This window comes from Macaca thibetana, chromosome 7 (assembly GCF_024542745.1).
Source record: "Macaca thibetana thibetana isolate TM-01 chromosome 7, ASM2454274v1, whole genome shotgun sequence".
Lineage (NCBI taxonomy): Eukaryota > Metazoa > Chordata > Mammalia > Primates > Cercopithecidae > Macaca > Macaca thibetana.
The window spans coordinates 1,556,897-1,577,488 of NC_065584.1; the positions used below are offsets into that span (position 1 = coordinate 1,556,897).

Sequence of the window (20,592 nt, forward strand, 5' to 3'; positions counted from 1 at the left end):
GCTCCCAGACATCCCAGCCCTCTCACAGGCCTCGCCTGGGAAGAGACCTGCAGCCACCACGGAACAGCCATGGAGGCCGCTGGATAGTAACTGAGTCAGTGACCGACCTGGAGGGCAGGGGAGCTGTGAGCCGGAGCCTACACCATAGGGGCAGAGACCAGCTGCTAACATCCTGAGCCCCTCACTGGCGGACGAACCACACCCTGTGGAAACAGAACAGACCCACAGTCCCACCTGGAACGGGGCAGACTCTGCCGAGCCCCCAGAACCAGCCCTGAGAAACACCAGGCAACACCATCAGAGGGGGCTCCCGAGAAAGAGAGGAGGGGAGGTCTCCTCCACCAGCAAACACTTTCCTTGACCAAAAACAGGGTCCACGCAACTGCCCCAGGACAAAGGAAGAGCCCCCTGTACAGCACTGGGCTCAGAGTCCTCTCCAAGACACCCTGAGTTTCAGACAAAAACCCCCTGGGAGGCACAGTCTCGGCAGGAGAGCCGGGCCAGAGCCAGCAAGACGGGACTCGGTGACACCGCAGGGACAGGAGGATTTTGTGGGGGCTCGTGTCACTGTGAGCATATTGTAGTGGTGGTGTCTGCTACACCCACAGTGACACAGCCCCAGTCCCAAAGCCCTACTCAAACGCACCCACTCTGGGACTTAGGGGCTGGGGCAGCATCTGGGAAATAGGGCCTAGGGGTGTCCATCAATGTACAAAATGCCCCAGACTCCCCCCCAAGACATCAACCCACCAGCTGGCGAGCAGAGTAAACAGAAAATAAGAAGCAGCTGGGAAGCTTGCACAGGCCTCAAGAAAAGAGCTTTGGCTGGTGTGCAAGAGGGGATGCAGGCAGAGCTGAGAAGGGCCTTTTGCTGTTTCTGCTTTCCTGTGAAGAGAATTCCATAAACTGGTGTTTGGGATCAATGGCTGGGAGTGAGCCCAGGAGGACAGTCTGTGGGAAGGGCAGAGGGAAGGAGGAGCAGCCTCTATCCTACACTGTCATCATTCGAAAGTTTGCCCTGTACCCACACTGCTGCATCACGGGATGCTTAACAGCTGGTGTAGACACAGCTAAAGAGAGAATCAGTGAGATGGATTTGCAGCACAGATCTGAATAAATTCTCCAGAAGGTGGAGCAGCACAGAAGCAAGCACACAGAAAGTGCCTGATGCCAGGGCAAAGTTCAGTGGGCACCTCCAGGCATTGCTGCTGGGCACAGACACTCTGAAAAGCACTGGCAGGAGCTGCCTGTGACAAAGCAGAACCCTGCAGGCAATGCCAGCCCTAAAGCCCTCCCTGAGAGCCTCATGGGCAAAGATGTGCAGAACATCTGATTATCATACCCCAAACTGAGAACGAAGCAAACGTCCACCTGAAGGAGAACAGGCAAATAAACAATGGCAGGTTCGTGCAACGCAAACCCAGACAGCCACGAGGACAACAGTACAGGGTTGCAGGCAGCTCTGCAGATGAGTTCATGATAATGCTGAGTAACTGGGGTAACAAAAGAAAGTCCAAAAAAATAATTTCAATGTGATTTCTTCTAAATAAAATTTACACATGGCACAAGGAACTATCTTCTTAAGGGATAAACTTTCCACTAGAAAAACTACAAGGAAAATCAAGAAAATGAGGATCACAGAAACACAGTTGTGGTTACTTCTACTGGGGAAGGAAGAGGGTATGAACTGAGACGCACAGGGTTGGCAAGTCTCCTAACAAGAACAGAACAAATATATTAGAGTACCTCGAAAACAGCAGTTAAACTTCTAAATCGCAAGAAGAGGAAAATGCACACAGCTGTGTTTAGAAAATTCTCACTCCGGCACTGTTCACAATAGCAAAGACATTAACCCAGGCTGGAGAAATAAACGATGGCACAGGCAATTGCACAATGATACAGACATATATTTAGTATATGAGACACCGATGATGTATCCCCCAAAGAAACAACTTTAAAGACAAAAAGGCCTGATGTGTGGTAGAACTCACCTCCCTGGGCATCCACGACAGGCTGCGGGCTCACTGCTCAGCAGGGCATGCTGGTACCTGCTGGCAGCTCCTGTGGCCTGATGTGGAGCAAGGACGTATACCCCCGAGGATGGCACACTCAGTGATTTCCAGAGAGGAGCAACTCAGCCACACTCCCCGGCCAGAGCCCGAGAGGGACGCCCATGCACAGCCCAGCTCCTCCACAGCCAGCACTTCCTGTGCAGGGGCTGCCACCTTGCAGGAACAGCGCGGGGGCTGGGAGGAGGGGCAGGGACACCAGGCAGGGTCAGCACCCAGAGAAAACTGCAGAAGCCTCACACATCCACCTCAGCCTCCCCTGACCTGGGCCTCACCTGGCCTGGACCTCACCTGGCCTGGACCTCACCTGGACTTGGGCCTCACCTGCACCTGCTCTAGGTCTTGCTGGAACCTGAGTAGCACCCAAGCTGCAGGGGCTCATCCAGGATTAAGGAATGACTCTGGAACTCTCCCAGATCTCACCTTTCGGGGTGGAGGCACCGAGCTCCCTGGGAACATAAAAAGCCCCAGAATGATGCCTACATAATTTGGGGGCATTTTATGAACCCAGAAGGACGTGGCCATGTGGTGGGTAGGGACAGTAGGGACAGATGCCAGCCTGAGGTGGAGCCTCAGGACACAAGTGGGCACGGACACTGTCCACCACAGCGAGGGGCAGACCAGAGTGTCCCCACAGCACACCTGAGAGGGCTGGGCCCACAGCTTCCCCCTGGATCCCTGCTGCCTCTTTAGGTCAACCCTGGACATTCCGGGTTTCCTCAGGCCTGGGTAGGTTTGGAGTGAGGTCTGTGTCACTGTGGTATTACGATTACGATATTAGTAGTCGATATTAAACCCATAGTGTCACAGAGTCCATCAAAAACCCATCCCTAGGAGCCTCCCGCCAGAGCCCTCCCGGGGGACCGCCGCGTGCCATGTTAGGATTTTGATCAAGGACACAGCACCATGGGTGTGGTGGCCACCACAGCAGTGCAGCCCGTGACCCAGACACACAGGGTGGCAGGCACGATGGACAGGCCCAGGAGTGACCATGCTGGGCTCCAGCCCGCCAGCCCCAGAGACCATGAAACAGATGGTCAAGGTCACCCCACAGGTCAGCCAGACCTTGCTCCAAGGAGTCCACACCACTGCTGCCCTCCAACACCAGTCCAGATGGGGACAGGGCCGGCCCCACAGCACTATCTGCTGCTGTCCGGCTGGTGGTCCTAAAAGCCTCGCCCTCAAAACTGGGCCACATGTGTGGACCCTGTGAGCCCCCCATGTCTGAGTAGGGGCATCAGGAGGGTGGGGCTGGCCCTGTGCACTGTCCCTGCCCCTGTGGTCCCCGGCCTGCCTGGCCCTGAGGCCTGAGCCTCTCCTGGGTCATTTCCAACACAGAAGACATTCCCAGGGACAGCCGGAACTGGGCGTCCCTCATCCTGCCCGGGCGTCCTGAGTCCTGCTGCTTTCCAGACCTCACCGGGGAGGCCAACAGAGGACTCACCCCCACAGTCAGAGACAAAGAACCTTCCAGAAATCCCTGTCTCTCTCCCCAGTGGCCACCCTCTTCCAGGACAGTCCTCGGTGGCATCACAGCGGGAACCCACATCTGGATCGGGACGGCCGCAGAGCACAAGATGGCCCATGGGGACAGCCCCACAGCCCAGCCCTTCCCAGACCCCTAAAAGACATCCCACCCCTGCACCTGCCCCAGGGCTCAAACTCCAGGAGGCCTGACTCCTACACACTCTCCTGACAGACGTCACCTCAGCCCCTCCTGGAGGGAACAGGAGCCCGGGAAGTGAGTCAGATCCACCTGCCCTCAATGGCAAGTGGGGAAGATTCAGAAAGGCCTGAGATCCCCAGGACACAGCACCACTGTCAATGGGGGCCCCAGATGACTGGAAGAAGGCCTGGGTGGGAAAAGCCTGTGGCCACACTCAGGGGCTTTTTGTGAAGGGCCCTCCTACTGTGTGAATACAGTAACTACCACAGTGATGAACCCAGTTGCAAAAACTAACCTGACACCCAGGATTTATGCATATTCCTCGGCTCGGAGTTCTCCAGGACCACAAGAGCCAGGCCCAAGGGCTTGTGCCCAGACCCTTGGCCTCTAGGGACACCTCGGCCATCTCAGCCCATGGGCTGGTGCCCCACACACCCTGTGCCTCCAAACAGGGCCTTCAGAGGGCTCTGAGGTGACCTCACTGATGACCACAGGTGCCCTGGTCCCTTCCCTGTCAGCTGCACCAGACCCTGTCCCAACAGATGCCCCAGTTCCAAAAGCCAATTCCTGGGGCCTGGAATCCCTGTAGAAACGAGCGTTGTTCCAGCACCTCCTGCCAATTGTCTGGATTCCCATCCTGGTTGGAATCAACAGGGAAGCGTCCCCCAGGCTCCCAACAGGCAGGACTCCCACACACCCTCCTCCGAGAGGACACTGTGCTCCGCAGGGCCAGGCCCCAGACAGTCCCCCTCACCTGCCCACGTAGAAACTCCTGCCTTTGATGTCCCCACCTGACAAACACCACTTATGGAGCCCCTAGCTCCAGGTACAACCATAGAGTCTCCGAGGGACCTAAGAAGGAGCCCATATCCAGTTCTGCCTGGACCCTCGGCCAGGCTGACAGGAGTGGACGCTGGAGCTGGGCCCGCACTGGGTTGCATAGGAGCTCACTGGTGAGGAGCACAGGAGAGCACATGCCGGGGGCGCACCCAGCCTCCTGCTGACCAGAGGCCTGTTCCAGAGCCCAGGAGGCTGCAGAGGCCTCTCCAGGGGGACACTGTGCACATCTGGTACCTGAGCAGCCCCCCCGCCTCCCCAGCACTGGGGGCTCCTGGCACAGCTGTCTGGACCCTCCCCATTCCCTGGGAAGCTCCTCCTGACAGCCCCGCCTCCAGTTCCAGGTGTGGTTATTGTCAGGGGGTGTCAGGCTGTGGGGGATACAGTGGGTACAGTTACCACAGTGGTGCCACCATAGCAGCAACCAGGCCAACTAGACAGGCCCCTGCCCCGCAGCCCCAGGCCTCCAGCTCACCTGCTTCTCCTGGGCTCTCAAGGCTGCCGCTGTCTGCCCTCTGGCCCTCTGTGGGGAGGTTCCCTCAGTGGGAGGTCTGTGCTCCAGGGCAGGGATGACTGAGATAGAAACCAAAGGCTTGCAGGGAAAGGCAGCTTCCAGCCCTGAGAGGTGCAGGCAGCACCACGGAGTCACAGAGCCACGGAGCCCCCAGTGTGGGCATGTGAGGGTGCTGTGCCCCTGGCAGGCCCAGCCCTGATGGGGAAAACCGCCCGTCCCACAGCCCAAGTCCGCAGGGATAGCAGGCACAGAAGCTGCCAGGCTGTGCTCTATGATCCTCATCCCTCCAGCAGCATCCCCTCCACAGTGGGGAAACTGAGGCTTGGAGCACCACCCAACCCCCTGGAAACAAGGCGGGGAGCCCAGGCAGTGGGCCCAGAGCACTGTGTGTATCCTGGCACCAGCTGCAGGACCACCCAGAGACGTCCATCACTGAGTGGCCAACCTGCAGGAGGACCCAACCCCACCCAGGCTGCTCGATTAAGCCCTATCCCCCTGCCCTGGGGACTTCTCCCAGCACCAACAGCTCAGCTTCCCAGGGCCTCATCCCTGCAAGGAAGGCCAAAGGCTGGCCCTGCCAGGGGCACAGCACCCTCCCTTGTCCCGGCTAAGACAGGGTGGGCTGTCGGCTGCGGACAGGACATATTGTTGGGGCATCGGGCTTTGTGACTCCCGGGTAGGGGCTTTCAACGCAGACCCTGCCAAAATCCCCACTGCTTCCCCTGATAGGGGCTGGCCTGGTCTCCTGCTGTCCTAGGAGGCTGCTGACCTCCAGGATGGCTCCCATCCCCAGTTCCAGTGCCAGAGCAGACCCCAGGCAGGCAGCAGGCTGGGAGGCCACCCCCATCCTTGCCGGGGTTCACTGCAGGTGACCAGGGCGGGAAATGGCAGGAACACAGGGATGACCGGCCCATCCCCCACCTGAGTCCACCCCCTCCTGCTCTGCACCCCCCCCCACTCCCCAGGCCAGTCCACGAAGACCAACAACCCAATACCAGAGTCACTGCCTGGCGCTGCCATGGGAGGATCCCTTATTCCCTCCCTGTCTAGAGAACTGGGAAGACAGGACACAGGCCCTCCCCTTACGGGTCCCCCACCTGGCTCTGGACGGGACCCTCGGGGCGGGGGTGGACAGAAAGGACGCCTGCTTGATTGGTGCCCAGGAGCCCAGAACTTCTCTCCAGGGACACCAGATCGATCGCCCCCTTCCCCAGGACCCAGCCCTGCCCCTCCTGCCCTCTGTTCTCCTCTCATCACCCCATGGGAATCTGGAATCCCCAGGAAGCCATCAGGAAGGGCTGAAGGAGGAAGCGGGGCCACCGGGCAGGAGGCTCCATCTTCATGAACCCAGGGAAGTGCCAGCCTCCTAGAGGGTATGGTCCACCCTGCCAAGGGCTCCCACAGTGGCAGGCTGCGAGGAAAGAACAGGGATGGTGTGGGAGAGGGCTCAGGGCCCCACGGGTGCTCCACAGTCCTGGATGAGCCCACCCCTCTCACCCACAGACCCGCCCACCTCCTCTCCACCCGGGCACCACCCTGGTACACCAGAGCCGGCAGAGCCAGTGCAGACAGAGGCTGGGGTGCAGGGGGGCCGACAGGGCAGCTTGGGGAAGGGAGGGATGCAGGGAGGGGAGGTGAGTGAAGAGGCCCCCCTCCCCTGGGTCCAGGATTCTCCTCTGGGATCCCCAGATCCAGCCCCCTCCAGGCTCTGAGAGGACAAGCAGGATGGGAGATTCTCTGCGGGACCCTCTCACAGTGGAATGCCCCCACAGCGGCCCAGGCCAGACCCAAAAGCCCCTCAGTGAGCTCTCCGCTAGAGTCCTGGGACTGGGGGGCAGCCCCTCCCAGACAGGATGAACCCAGCACCCTGAGGAGGTCCTGCCAGCGGGAGCTCAGAGCCATGGAGGAGCAGGATATGGGGCCCCGATACAGGCACAGACCTCAGCTCCATCCAGGACCGCCCGGCCCCTGCCCTGGGAGGAATGCCTGTCTCCAGCCCCTGCAGGCAATTAGGCAGCTGGTCTCCGCCTCGGACGCCGATTCCAGACACCAGACAGACGGGCAGGCCCCCCAGAGCCAGTGTTGACGGATGCCCCTGTCCAGGCCAGCCAAGTCCAAGAGGCGCTGAGCCCAGCAAGGGAAGGCCCCCAAACAAACCAGGAGGTTTCTGAAGGTGTCTGTGTCACAGTGGGGTATAGCAGCAGCTACCACAATGACACTGGCCAGGACAGAAACCCCGTCCCAAGTCAGCCGGAGGCAGAGAGAGCAGGCAGGACATGTTTAGGATATGAGGCCGCACCTGACACCCAGGCCAGTAGATGTCTCCCCTCCAGGGCGCTCTGCCCTGTTCGGTGTTCCTGAGAAAACAGGGGCAGCCTGAGGGGATCCAGGGCCAGGAGATGGGTCCCCTCTACCCCGAGGAGGAGCCAGGCGGCAACCCTAGCCCCCTTCCCATTGAGGCTGACCTGTCCAGAGAGGCCTGGACCCACCCCACACACCCAGGCAGAATGTGTGCAGGCCTCAGGTTCTGTGGGTGTGCCGCTAGCTGGGGCTCCCGGCGCTCACGCCACACCTCACGTGAGCCACAGCCTCCAGAGCCCCCACAGGAGACCCCGCCCAGCAGCCCAGCCCCCACCCAGGAGGCCCCAGAACTCAGGGCACCTGGGGGGATTCTGAACAGCCCCGAGTCACGGTGGGTATAGTGGGAACTACAACCACTGTGAGAAAAGCTGCGTCCAAAACTGTCTCCCGGCCGCTGCTGGAGGCCCAACCAGAGGGGGAGCAGCCGCCTGAACCTACGACCTTCCCAGCCCTCGTGACCCCCAGCACCGGGAGCCCCACGGTGTCCCCACTGGATGGTGAGGATGGGGGCCGGGGGCCATCTGCACCTCCCAACATCACCCCTAGGCAGCACAGGCACAAACCCAAATCCAGAGCTGACACCTGAACACAGACACCCCAACACCCTGGAGGACCCCAGCCCTGGTGACTTCCCACTGGAATCCAACCCCATGTCCATCTGGATCAAAGAGCCCACCCCTGTCTCTGTCGCTCACTCAGGGCCTGCTGAGGGGCGAGCGCTTTGGAGCCAACTCAGGGCCTGCTGAGGGGCGAGCGCTTTGGAGCCGACTCAGGGCCTGCTGAGGGGCGAGCCCTTTGGCGCCGACTCAGGGCCTGCTGAGGAGCGAGCGCTTTGGAGCGACTCAGGTTTAGGGGGCACCACTGTGGGGCCCAACTTCGACCAGGCCACAGATTTTTCTTTCCTGCCCTGGGGCAGCACAGACTTTGGAGTCTGGGCAGGGAGGACCTTCTGGCAAGTCACCAGGCACAGAGCCCCGGACTGAGGTGGCCTCAGGAAGACCCCCAGGAGGGGTTTGTGCCCTCTTCTCTCATGTGGACCCCACGCCCCTCAAGATAGCGGCGTCATGCAGGCAGGTCCTCCATGCAGCCACCACCAGGCACCTCCCTGGCACCGGTCCCACTGCGCCTCCATCGCGGTTCTGGGGATGCAGCCACGTTGGCCACACCAGGCACCCCGTGCCCAGCCACCTGCAGTGCCCAAGCCCTTGGCAGGATTCCCAGAGGCTGGAGCCCACCCCTCCTCATCCCCCCACACCTATACACAAATACCCACCCCCTGCCCAGTCGCCCTCCAGGAGGGTTGGAGCTGCCCATAGGGTGGGGGCTCCAGGTCTCACTCACTCGCTTCCCTTCCTGGGCAAAGGCGCCTCGTGCCCCGGTCCCCCCTGCCAGCGCTGGTCACAGGTGTGGGTACTGGGCCCCAGGGCTCCTCCAGCCCCAGCTGCCCTGCTGTCCCTGGGAGACCTGGACTCCACCAGACCACCAGACCAAGGCACAGCCCCAGGGAGCCACCCACCGCCAGCTCACAGGAAGAAGATAAGCTCCAGACCCCCAGGGCTGGGAGCTGCCTTCCTGCCACCCCTTCCTGCCCCAGACCTCCATGCCCTCCCCCATCCACTTACACACGGGCCAGGGACTGTTTCCACACAGTCCAACCCCAAACCAGGACCGCCTGGCTCTCGGGTCGCTGCCATTTCCCTCTCCATTTGCTCCCAGCACCCCTGTGTTCCCTCCCTCCTCCCTCCTTCCTTTCTTCCTGCATTGGGTTCATACCCCGGAGTGCCGGGTGCAGGTCAGCCCTGAGCTGGGGGCCACCTCCTCACGGAAGGCAGCCTCAGGATGCCTGGGGGCAGGCAGGGTGGGGGTGAGCTTCCAGCTCCAGCCACTCCACTAGCCAGGACCAAGGAAGTAAGAGGCAGCCAGAAATCCAGACCATTCCGTAACAAATGGATGTCATTAAAGTTACCAGACTTCAGTGTAAATAACATGAGCCCCTGGGCAACAATCCCTTATGAAGGGAAAGTCAGTGTCACCTCAGATTTCTCAAAAAATGCATAAATTTATCAATGCCTGTAAAAGTCTGTTGGAAAGAAAATATGATTCAAATGTTATGCCAACGAAGCTGGCATATTTTCCACACGGACACACTCGGGGAATGTGGCCCCTTGAGTGCTTCTCTCACTGCGTAAATCTTACATGGTGTTTAAGCACATTCATAAATGTATATGTCTATTTTTATGTGTAAGATGGTTCATTTTTATTTTATTTATTCAATATGTACAATAAAGAACATTGACAAATAGGCCGGACACGGTGGCTCCCACCTGTAATCCCAGCACTTTGGGAGGCCGAGGCAGGCAGATCACCTGAGGTCAGGAGTTTGAGACCAGCCTGGCCAACATGATGAAACTCCATCTCTACTAAAAATACAAAGATTAGCCAGGCGTGGTGGTGCATGCCTGTAATCCCAGCTACTCAGGAGGCTGAGACAGGAGAATCGCTTGAACCCAGGAGGCGGAGGTTACAGTGAGCCAAGATCACACCACTGCACTCCAGCCTGGCGACAGAGCAAGATTCCATCAAAAAAAAAAAAAAAGACAAAGAAATTTATTTTTGGATAAAGACAAATTTCATCACGCGGAGACAAAGATGCAAAGCTCCAGACAGGAAGGCAAGGCCAGCACAGTGAAGCCCGGCATGGGCGCTGGGCGGCCAGGCACATGGCAGGAGTGCCAGCATCTCTCAGTGCCCACCATGGCCACTCCGGCCTCAGCGTTCTCACGAGGCTGGCTGTGCAAGGCAAAGAGCGTGTTACAAGCTCTAGGGCAACCACTGGAAGTGAGGCGGAGGAGCAGAGCCCAGAGGCCCGTGGAGCTGATGAAAACAAAGCTAAAGAAAGTGCTGCCTCCCAACATGGTAGGAAAAGAGAGAGAGCAGACTGCAAAGGGAGCTTGCTGAGGGGACTCTTTACAATGCTGTACACTCAGCTCAGGGGATCTGGGAGGCTAGGGCCCTGCACAAAGCAGTCTCCCCAGCCTGCTGACCAAGGTTTGCTGCAGGGAGCTCAGCGGTGGCTGAGGCGCGGTCCCTGGAGCCATCCCTCAAGGGAACGAGGCAAACAGAGTGGGCCAAGGCCCAGGTCAGCTGCAAGGCTGCCCAGGACTTGCAGTCCTTACACCAGCAGCCACTAATGCAGCTGGCCCAGAGAGAGGCGCCAAGCAGGTTGCCTCCAGGGGACAAAACAGGTTGGAGAGGGTGAGGCAGTGGATGGAGTCACAACAACCCCCGGCCCGGGCAAAAAGTGCGTTCATGCACCTCTGACCCTTCCTCCCTCACAAAACTGTTTCCCCCTGCCTTCCCCATGGTTGCGAAAAAGCAAAATGTAGATGGTTTTTCTTTTTTTAATTAATGTTTTAATTGACAAATGAAGCCATATCTATTTATTGTGTACAACATGATGTTTTAAAATATGTACACACCGTGGGACGGCAACATCGAGCTAATTAACATGCATTACTTCACAAACTTGTCATCTTTTGTGGCAAGAATGCTTAAAATCCACTCCCTTAGTATTTTTTAAGAATGCAGTACATTGTTATCAACCGTGGTCACTGTGATGCGCAGCCAAGCTCCCAAACTCACCCTCCTGCCAGCTGAGGCTGTGCATCCTCTCACCAGCATCCCCCACCCCAGCCCCTGGCCCTGGTAACTACCACTCTATCCTCCACTTGTATGAGTTCAGCTTTTTAAGATTCCACAGATGAATGAGATCATACAGCATTTGCTTTCTATGCCTGGCTTATTTTAGTTAACACACTGTCCTCCAGATTCATCCATGTGGTTGCAAGTGACAGGGTTTCATTCTTTTTAAAGTCTAAACAGTATTCCACTGTGTAAACGAACCTCATTTTCTTTATCCATGCATCAACTGATGGACATTTAGGTTGACTCCGTTTCGTAGCTGTTGTGGATGGTGCCGCAATAAACATGGGGTGCGGATGTCTCTTCAACGTACTGACTTCATGTCCTTTGGACAAACACCCAGCAGTGGGATCGCTAGAACACAATGTACAGGTTTTTTTTTTTAGTGGAAACTTTTATTTTTTAGTGAAACTAGGAAAAGAGATAAACCCCACAGAATCCAAAATATATGTGAAGATGCCAAAAACAGCTGACATTGGGCAGAGGTCACATGGGAGGAAGTGAATACACGACAACGGTACGAGGGCCCAGAGGCAGCTAAAATACACTTTCTAAACATGAGGACCTCTTCTGAGCGTGCAGAAGCTTTATCCTGCACATACAATGACCAGCACAGGAGCCAGAATAAAGAGAGTTGCCGGCGGACACCCGGTGTCCATGTGTCCAGGTGAATTTAAGATGCAGACGGCGCTGGGGCAGCCAGTCACACCCTAAGTCGCTTTTGCTGCATGCATTTGTCTTTGCCAAAGCAGAAAACGAGAAACCCTTTGGGCTGCAGAGCTTCACAGGCTCCTCTTCTCCCACCTCCACAGAAACACCTACAAACAGCAGGCCCGGCGCAGCTTAATTCATGAAAATGAGTAATAAACCTGAACTGGAACAGTATCGACGTTTTACAAACAGCAACAGAGTGTATAAAAAACATTCACCAGAGGAATATTTCCAAACAATGAGATGAGAATTTCAGCCAAGTAATTCTCCTTGGATAGAAAATAATGAAGGGGGCCGGGCGCGGTGGCTCAAGCCTGTAATCCCAGCACTTTGGGAGGCCGAGACGGGTGGATCACGAGGTCAGGAGATCGAGACCATCCTGGCGAACACAGTGAAACCCCGTCTCTACTAAAACTACAAAAAAACTAGCCGGGCGAGGTGGTGGGCGCCTGTAGTCCCAGCTACTTGGGAGGCTGAGGCAGGAGAATGGCGGGAACCCGGAAGGCGGAGCTTGCAGTGAGCTGAGATCCGGCCACTGCACTCCAGCCTGGGCAACAGAGCGAGACTCCGTCTCAAAAAAAAAAAAAAAGAAAATAATGAAGGGATTGAGTTTATGAATGAAAATCATGAGGCTCAAATACAAGAGAAGAGAATCAAAAATGAACAGAAGGAGATAAAGTAGGGTCTGGTCGAAGTTACAAAATAAATTTTTTTAAAAAACCTTCATTGGGCTGGGCACAGTGGCTCACACCTGTAATCCCAGAACTTTGGGAGGCCAAGGAGGGCGAATCATGAGGTCAGGAGATCAAGACCATCCTGGCTAACACGCTGAAACCCCATCTCTACTAAAAAGAGAAAAATTAGCTGGGCGTGGTGGCAAGCACCTGTAGTCCCAGCTACTCGGGAGGCTGAGGCAGGACAATCGCGTGAACCTGGGAGGCAGAGCTTGCAGTGAGCTGAGATGGCGCCATTGCACTCCAGTCTCGGCGACAGAGCAAGACTCCATCAAAAAAAAAAAGCCTTCATCATGGCAAGTAGAAAGAGCAAGAGGAAAATAGATCCCATGGAAGACACAAATAGGACACAGGGAGAAAAATAAACGAGACGAAACACAGAGCAGAAATAAAATTTTACAGAACTAAAGACAAGTGATCTGAACTTGTCTGGGGCCTGGGGGACCTTGCCACCCTGAAGGGAAAGACACAGGCTTGGCTGTCTTTGCCACCTACTAATCGTAGAGCCCCACAGATTGGAACAAACATAGGTAGTAGCCAGGGAGTAGTTACAGTAGGCCTTGAGCAAGACCCAGTGTTGTGCTGACTTCAGGTCTGACCCAGCACAGTCATAGTGGTGGTGTCCATAGTGGTGGTGGGGGTGCTTGTGTCACTCCAACCCCAAATCCAGGAGGCTCAGAACAGAGAGAGAGAGAGAGACTCCACTTGTTTGGAAGAAAGTAAGGGACGAGAACAAGTCTCTGCCTGGTAATCCAGAGAATTATTCTAGATCTTGGCCAAGATGATCAAAGCAGTACCTCTATGAGTCTGCAAGAACCATAATGCTTCTGGGCTTGGAGTCCCCCTAAAGCAGATATAGCTAAGATGACAACACCCAAGTCCTTTTGAATATCTGGGAAGCCTTCCCAAGGACAGGAGAAAACAAACAAACACAGACTACAAAAACCTACAATAAATACCTCACTCTTCAATGCCCAGACACTGAAGAACATCTCCTAGCAGCAACACCATCCAGGAAAACATGGCCTCAACCAATGAACTACATAAGGCACCAGGGACCAGTCTTTGAGAAATAGAGATATGTTACCTTTCAGAGAATTCAAAGCAGCTGTGTTGAGGCAACTCGAAGTAATTCAAGATAGTACAGTGAAGGAATTCAGAATCCTATCAGATAAATTTAACAGAGATTGAGACAATTAAAAAGAATTAAGCAGAAATTATGGAGCTCAAAAATGCAATTGGCATACTGAAAAATGCATCAGAGTACTTTAATATCATCATATATCAAGGAGAAGAAAAATTAGTGAGCTTGAAAACAGGCTGTTTGAAAAAGCACAATAAAAGGAAACAAAAGAAAAAAGAATAAATAACAATGAAGCCTATCTACAGGACCTAGAAAATAGCCTCAAAAAGCCAAATCTAAGAATTATTAGCCTTAAAGAGGAGGTAGAGAAAGAGAGATGGAGAGGTTACTCAAAGGGATAATAACAGAAAACTTCCCAAACCTAGAGAAAGATATCAATATCCAAATGCAAGAAGGATGCAGTACACCAAACAGATCTAACGCAAAGACGACTACCTCAAGGCATTCAATACTCAAACTCCCACATGACAAGGATTTTAAAAAGATCCTAAAAGCAGCAAGAGAAAAGAAATGAATAAAATGCTATGGAGCTCCAATATGTCTGGCAGCAGACTTCTCAGTGAAGACCTTACAGGACAGGACAGAGTGGCATAATGGATTTAAAGTGCTGAAGGAAAAAACTTTTACCCTCAAATAGTATAGCTGGTGAAATTACCCTTCAAACATGAAGGAGAAATAATTTGTTTCCAGACAAACAAATGTTGAGGGATTTCATGAACATCAGACATGTCTTACAAGAAATGCTAAAGGGAGTATTTCAATCAGAAAGAAACAGATGTTAGTGAACAATAAGAAATCATCTGAAGGCATAAAACTCACTGGTAATATTAAATACACAGAAAAACACAGAACATTATAACACTGTAACTGTAGTGTGTAAACTCCTTTTTTTGTTAGTTTGTTTTTTGTTTTGAGATGGAGTTTCGCTCCAGCCCAGACTGGAGTGCAATGGCGCAATCTCGGCTCACCGCAACTTCTGCCTCCTGGGTTCAAGCAATTCTCCTGCCTCAGCCTCCCAAGTAGCTGGGATTACAGGCATGTGCCACCATGTCCAGCTAATTTTGTATTTTAGTAGAGATGGGGTTTCACCATGTTGGTCAGGCTAGTCTTATCTTGAGTAGAAAAACAAAATGATGAAGCAATGAAAAATAGTAACCACAACTTTTCAAGACACAGTACAGTAAGATAAAAATCATAACAAAAAGTTAAAAAGTGGAGGGATGAAGTTAAGGCATAAAGTCTTAATTAGTCTTCTTTTTACTTCTTTGTTTATGCAAACAGTGTTAAGTTGTTATCAGCTTAAAATAATGGGTCATAAGATACTATTTGCAAGCCTCATGGTAACATCAAACCAAAAACAGTACAACAGATACACAAAAAACAAAAAGCAAGAAGCTAAATCATGTCAACAGAGAAAATGACCTTCAATAAAAGGAAGATGGAGAAAAGAAAGAAGAGAGAGAAGACCAAAAGCAATTAGCAAAATGGCAGGAGTAAGTCCTTACTTATCAATAATAACATTGAATGTAAATGGACTAAACTCTCCAATCAAAAGACATAGAGTGGCTGAATCAATTAAAGAAAAAACAAGACCTATTGATCTGTTGTCTACAAGAAACACACAGCATCTATAAAGACACATATCGACTGAAAACAAAGGGATGGAAGAAGATACTCCATGCCAATGGAAACCAAAGAAAGAGACACAGTAGCTACACTTACATCAGACAAAATAGATTTCAAGACAAAACTATAAGAAGAGACAAGGTCACTAATGATAAACAGGTCAATTCAGCAAGGGGCTATAACAATTGTAAATACATATGCACCCAATGCTGGAGCACCCAGATATATAAAGCAAGTATTTACTAGAGCTAAAGAGAGAAATAGACTCCAATGCAATAATAGCCAGAGATTTCAACATCCCACTTCCAACACTGAACAGATCCTCCAGATAGAAAATCAACAAACAAATACTGGACTTAATATGCACTATCAACCAAATGGATCTAACAGATATTTACAGAACATTTAATCCAACAGCTGCAGAACACACATTCTTTTCCTCAGCACATAGATCATTCTCAAGGATAGACCATATGTTGGGTTACAAAACAAGTTTTAAAATATTCAAAGAAATTTATATAATATCAAGCATCTTCTCTGACCACAATGGAATAAAACTAGAAATCAATAACAAGAGGAATTTTGGAAACTCTATCAATATATGGAAATTAAACAATGAATGCTGAGTAGGTCAATGAAGAAATTAAGAAGGAAACTGAAAATTTTCTTGGAACAAATGATCATGGAAACACAAAATACCAAAACCTGTGGGATACAGCAAAACCAGTACTGAGAGGGAAGTTTACAGCTACAAATGCTTACATAAAAAAGAAGAGAAACTTCAAATAAAAAACATAACAATGCATCTTAAAGAACTAGAAAAGCAAGAAAATCAAACCCAAAATTTGTGGAAGAAAACAAATAGTAAAGGTCAGAGCAGACATAAGTAAAATTGAAATGAAGAAAACAATACAAAAGATTAATAAAACAAAAAGTTGTTTTCTTGAAATGTTAAATGAAATTGACAAACCTTTAGCCAGACTAAGAAAAGACAGAAGGCACGCGAGTCAGGCAACCCCGGGCTCCCTCGCTGCCCTGCGATCCGCGGGTGCGGCAGGGTAGCCCCGACGCTCTCGTCTCTTTCCTCGCGCGCTCGCTCCCTCCCCATGCCCCCACCCCCCCAGTCCCTGGCAGGTCCCTCCCCCAAGTCTGCTCCCGCGGCCGCCGCTGCTACCGGAGGCGCAGGAGCCTCGCGATAGTGTTTGCACAGGCGGCACGTGACGCCACCGCCGCCTGTAACCGATATAGGGGTTACCCCGCCGCCTCAGCCGCCACCCACCGCCCGCCGCCGCCTGTAACCGATGCAGGGGTTACCTCGCCGCCTCAGCCGCCACCCACCGCCCGCCGCCGCCTGTAACCGATGCAGGGGTTACCCCGCCGCCTCAGCGGCCACCCACCGCCCGCCGCCCCCTCAGCCGCCACCCACCGCCCGCCGCCCCGAGGCACCCACCGCCCGAGCCGCCGGCAGCCGCCCCGCCGCCCGCGGAACCTCAGTCTCCTCGGCCGGCGCAGCCCGCGCTCTGATGCCGGCCTCAGGGCACCCCTTCGACGCCTCCGCCGCCGCGCCCTTTTTCTCCGCCTCTTCTCCGGCGCGCCCGCCCGCCCGCTCCCTGGCTTTTCTCCCTTTCACTCCTCCCTGACCTCTATCCTTCCTTCACCTCTTTCCTCACCACCTCTCCTCTTCTCGGTTTCCTCCCCCATCCCCTTGACTCTCCCCTCCCAGCCCTCGCTCTCTAGCTCGCCCTTAGCGCGGCCCCCGCCATGACGGAGGCGGGTGCCGCCGGTGCCCTTGCCGCCGCTGCCGTCGCAGGGGGGGAGTTGGGTTCCCAGAAAGTAGCTTGATGAGTGTCCAAAGTAGCAGTGGAAGTTTGGAGGGGCCGCCATCTTGGTCCCAGCCCTCCGTGTCTCCAACCCGGGGCTCGGCGGCGGCGGCGGCCAGGTCCCTCCTGAATCGCACGCCGCCATCCGGGAGGCCCAGGGAAGGTGCAGTGGATGAGCTTCATAGTCTGGATCCAAGAAGGCAAGAGTTATCGAAAGCTAGATTTTCTGGAGTTGCAAGTGGGAGCACTGCGAGTGCAGGCAGTTGCAGTGTTGGAGCTAAAGCTTCAACAAATAACGAAAGCTCTAATCACAGTTTTGGAAGCTTGGGATCTTTAAGTGACAAAGAATCAGAGACACCAGAGAAGAAACAATCAGAATCATCCAGGGGAAGAAAGAGAAAAGCAGAAAACCGGAATGAAAGTAATCAGGGAAAAAGTATTGGGGGATGTGGCCACAAAATTAGCGACTATTTTGAATACCAGGGTGGAAATGGCTCAAGTCCAGTAAGAGGCATACCTCCTGCAATCCGTTCTCCTCAAAATTCACATTCACGTTCCACTCCTTCCTCATCTGTTGGACCCAACAGCCATTCTCCTACTGCATTAGCATTTGGGGACCACCCTATTGTACAACCAAAGCAGTTATCCTTTAAAATTATTCAGACAGATCTCACAATGCTGAAATTAGCAGCATTAGAAAGTAATAAAATCCAGGACCTGGAAAAGAAGGAGGGACGTATAGATGATTTTCTCAGGGCTAACTGTGATCTCAGATGGCAAATAGATGAACAACAAAAATTACTTGAAAAATACAAAGAACGATTAAGTAAGTGCATATCAATGAGCAAGAAACTTCTTATTGAAAAGAGTACACAAGAAAAATTGTCAAGCAGAGAGAAGAGTATGCAAGATCGATTACCCCTTGAGCACTTTACAACAGTTAGACATGGCGCTTCATTTACTGAACAATAGACAGATGGTTTTGCATTTCAGAATCTTGTGAAGCAACAAGAATGGGTGAATCAGCAAAGGGAAGATATTGAAAGGCAAAGGAAACTTTTAGCCAAACCCTAACCTCCCACAGCTAATAATTCTCAGGCACCCTCTACCGATTCTGAGCCAAAATAAAGGAAAAACAAAGCAGTCAATGGAGCAGAGAATGATCCCTTTGTTAGACCAAATTTACCCCAACTGTTGACTTTGGCAGAATATCATGAACAGGAAGAAATTTTCAAACTTAGACTAGGACATCTCAAAAAGGAAGAGACAGAAATCCAGGCAGAACTTGAACGTTTGGAAAGAGTCAGAAGTCTTCACACACATGAGCTGAAAAGAATAAACAATGAAGATAATTCACAGTTCAAAGATCACCCAACATTAAATGAAAGATATTTATTACTTCATCTACTTGGTAGAGGTGGCTTTAGTGAAGTATATAAGGCTTTTGACCTTTATGAACAAAGATGTGCTGCTGTGAAGATACATCAGCTTAAAAAAAGCTGGAGAGATGAGAAGAAAGAAAACTACCACAAACATGCCTGCAGAGAGTATAGAATACACAAAGAAATGGATCACCCCTGAATAGTTAAACTCTATGATTATTTCTCCTTGGATACAGATACGTTTTGTATAGTGTTAGAATACTGTGAAGGCAATGACTTGGATTTCTATCTGAAGCAACACAAGTTAATGTCAGAGAAAGAAGCTAGGTCTATTGTAATGCAGATTGTAAATGCACCAAGATATCTCAATGAGATCAAACCCCCTATTATACATTATGATCTTAAGCCAGGGGCTGGGTGCAGTGGCTCAAGCCTGTAATCCCAGCACTTTGGGAGGCCGAGACGGGCGGATCACGAGGTCAGGAGATCGAGACCATCCTGGCTGACACAGTGAAACCCCGTCTCTACTAAAAATACAAAAAAACTAGCCGGGCGAGGTGGCGGGCGCCTGTAGTTCCAGCTACTCGGGAGGCTGAGCCAGGAGAATGGCGTAAACCCAGGAGGCGGAGCTTGCAGTGAGCTGAGATCCAGCCACTGCACCCCAGCCTGGGCGACAGAGCCAGACTCCATCTCAAAAAAAAAAAAAAAAACCTATTATACATTATGATCTTAAGCCAGGAAACATCCAGCTGGTAGATGGATCAGCATGTGGTGAAATCAAAATCACTGATTTTGGTCTGCCCAGGATTATGGACAGTGATAGCTATGGTGTAGATGGAATGGATCTAACTTCCCAGGGGGCAGGCACTTACTGGTATTTACCTCCTGAGTATTTTGTAGTTGGAAAAGAGCCACCAAAGATTTCCAACAAGGTTGATGTATGGTCAGTTGGAGTCATCTTCTTTCAGTGTCTTTATGGTAGAAAGCCATTTGGTCACAATCAATCTCAATGAGGCATTCTTCAAGAAAATACAATATTAAAAGCCACAGAAGTTCAGTTCCCTGTAAAACCTGTTGTAAGCGATGAAGCCAAGGCCTTTACAAGACGCTGTTTGGCATATCGAAAAGAAGATCAATTTGATGTGCACCAGCTGGCAAATGACCCATACCTTCTCCCACATATGAGAAGATCAAATTCTTCAGGAAACCTACACATGGCTGGGCTGACAGCATCCCCTACGCCCCCTTCTTCAAGCATAATTACTTACTGACTTTCCTCCAAGACTGGCATGATATCTTTGAATTGCTTCCAGATGCACACTTGAGTTTGAGAGCATTTGAGTGTTGTTTTTTTGTTTGTTTGTTTTTTACACAAGACATGGTTAAGAACTGTTTGTGAACATAGTTCCTCATAGTGTCATTTGTATGAGAGTGGATCATGGACAATGAATAAATGCACACTTCTGACTATAATTTTGAGCAGTGAAGGATGACCGCCTGTTACACAGAAACAGGAATACCATGTTAAGATAGAAGAAAAAAATTTTGTTTATTTGGGGGAACACTGTAAATAACGTTTATAATACTTAAACACATTTGGTTGTTACTAGAGAGTTCTAATATGAAGGGTAATTTTTCATTATTTAAAAACACATGGAAAAATAAGAGACATATTTCTAACATATGAACTATAGTGCCTGGATACATTCTTCAGCATTTGGCAGTTAATCTGCTGAAAGCAAAGTAAGAACTGAATGACAGTGACAGTTGTGTTTTATAGTAATAGAATGTGAGAGTTAGAATCTTTGGACAAAGTTAGGCTTTGTCATTTGCCTATTCTGGCTTTTACCAAGTTGTTCCTCAAGATCACATGTCCGTTTTCTTTCACTGGTTATATTAAAGGGAAAGCTATTATTTCTAAATACTTTACACTTTTGACAAAATGAGCTGCTTGTTTTGAAATCAGTTAAATTCACTAAATTACAATATTGCCAGTGTTTTCAACATGTTAGAATTGATAACAGGT

At 51.8% G+C, this 20,592-nt stretch overlaps 1 pseudogene and 1 gene segment (V, D, J or C); both read left to right on the forward strand.

The window, feature by feature from the left end:
* Positions 1-20,592, forward strand: part of LOC126958568 (immunoglobulin heavy constant gamma 1-like) — a 510,670-nt gene that overhangs the window by 381,481 nt on the left and 108,597 nt on the right.
* On the forward strand, positions 17,189-20,186 carry LOC126958619 (serine/threonine-protein kinase tousled-like 1; annotated as a pseudogene). Its single transcript, XR_007727239.1, has 2 exons — positions 17,189-18,958; positions 19,287-20,186. The product of XR_007727239.1 is annotated as a serine/threonine-protein kinase tousled-like 1 (transcript).